This window comes from Somniosus microcephalus, chromosome 4 (assembly GCF_052327205.1).
Source record: "Somniosus microcephalus isolate GS21.2 chromosome 4, FLI_Smic_1.0, whole genome shotgun sequence".
In the NCBI taxonomy this organism is placed as follows: Eukaryota; Metazoa; Chordata; class Chondrichthyes; order Squaliformes; family Somniosidae; genus Somniosus; species Somniosus microcephalus.
This window is the reverse complement of record NC_140990.1, coordinates 179,237,221-179,239,328: the sequence shown is the minus strand read 5'-3', so window position 1 is coordinate 179,239,328 and position 2,108 is coordinate 179,237,221. Positions and strand designations below refer to the sequence as shown.

Below are 2,108 nucleotides of genomic sequence, written 5' to 3'. Positions count from 1 at the left end.
TCCATAAAGAACCTTTGGGTGCTAAGTGGGAAGGACCTTACCAAGTGTTGCTAACCATTCAGGCAGCAGTTAAAGTCCAAGGAAAGAAAGCCTGGGTCCACGCCTCACACGTTAAACGAGCACCCGTGACTGAAGTTGAAACCTGATAAGGACAATTACTTCTCGCCAAAATGTATAAATTTGCTGGACCCCTGACTGTATGTATTCTAGGCATTTGCCTACTTCTTACCAGCCGACCCTCTGCACCAAAGGGAAATAGTAGAGTACCCAGGGAATTACATGTAAATACCTTTTTATATATGTCATACATTTATGCCAAACAAGGTAACATTTCCAGTTGTTGGGTGTGTGCGCATATACCCATCCACACAAGGGGAGGCATCCCCTTGAGACCAATCCCCTTTAATGTTTCAGAGATGGCATCATGGTTCTTCAACCAAAATGCTACCAATTCTAGTAACGGGACCCACAGTAAGGGGGAGGACATGAGTAACGTTAAGAGCCACTGGACGAATGCGGGATATAAGCCGGACTCTTTCAGAAGATGGTTTATTCCCAGTTACAACCAAACACACGAGCCCCCGTTCTTAACCCTCACCAACACCTTGGTGGTAGGAAGACAACTAGAGTTGATCTGTCTAATTAAAAACCCAATGGGAGGGACAGAAATGGGATAGTAATTGCTCCCAATACGTTAACATGACAAAGGGGCCAACAAGTGTTACACCCTCCTATCTAACATTCCCGAATAACAACGGCTCAGGAGGGAACGTTACTATACCATAGGTGGCTAGTAGAGAGGAAAGAACCTCCTATAATGGTACTTACTTTATTTGTGGCCATAAGGCTTACCCCTGGTTACCACAATCTTGGACAGGATCTTGTTATTTGGGTTATGTAACACCCTATATCCGCCATTTTACCTCCCTGTCTCAGGCTCTGCCACCTCACTGGAAACGGGTGAGACGGGCAATTACAGAAACAGAAAGATTCTTTGCTATCCTGGTTCCTTGGTACGGAACCGCCAAACTGGCAAGAGAGTCCATTAATATGGCAGCTGTCCTGGAACAGGTGGCTAATGACACCTCGGAGTCCTTAGACAAAATAAACGCTGAAATGGTAGCCATCCGTACGGTAGCCCTACAGAACAGAATGGCCCTTGACTATATCCTGGCTGAAAAGGGAGGCACTTGCGCCCTAATCGGAACGGAGTGTTGCACCTATATCCCGGACAGCTCTGAAGACATCACTAATCTGGCGGACCATATCCGAAAGGAAGTGGAAAAACTTAAACAACCCCCGTCCTCCACTTTGTGGGACTGGGCACCTGGATGGCTAGGATCACTAGGAACCTCATTGGTGCAAGGTTTAATTTTATTCTTTTAATTATTGTAATTTTGTATTGTCTGTTTCTGTTGATTAAATGCTGTTGCAACCAGGCGGCTGTAGCCACTGCCCCGCAGGTGAGACGCCTTGCAGGTCCCCGCAGACCATTTCTACATCGCACAGGGGCATGTTATATTTAAGGGAAGATTGTCAAAAAAGGTGCTAAATGACAGGAGAAAAGGAAACGTTCAGTCCCTTTTACTTGTATGTATGTTTCGAAGCTATAAGCTGAGGGGAGCTCCTCCCTCTTTTAAAGTAGTACTGGTTAGTTTAAGATATTGGTTTGGAATTATGAGGTTAATTAACCTATTAAAACCAGGCTTTTACTGTGGCCACGGTAAAATCCTGGTTGGTGTAAATTTGTGTAGAGCCACTAGTCCGGACAGTGGCAAAACACAGCAATAAATTCTTGAAATTTTTAGAAGAAAACGCTATTATCGTATATGGAGTTATTTTGTAGAATGCTTGTAGTGGTGTTACTAGTGATATCGGATGTCTTTCCTTTTTCTTATTTTATGATTCAGTTTTTGAAAGAATCAAAGGGGGGATTGAGAGGGGATACATAAATTTTAGTATGCTTAAACTGCGCATGACCTAGAGTAACCTGAGAGTGAACAATGGGATAAAACGCTGATATAAAATGCTGCACCAGAAGGCCAATCACAACTCAGTCTTGCTAGATGAGAACCAACCATAGCTCGACAATGCATGCTGTTGAGCCA

The 2,108-nt window shown here is 44.0% G+C and overlaps 1 pseudogene; it reads left to right on the top strand.

The window, feature by feature from the left end:
• Positions 1-416: 416 nt before the first annotated feature.
• Positions 417-1,386, top strand: LOC147120032 (endogenous retrovirus group PABLB member 1 Env polyprotein-like; annotated as a pseudogene).
• The last annotated feature ends 722 nt before the right edge of the window (positions 1,387-2,108 follow it).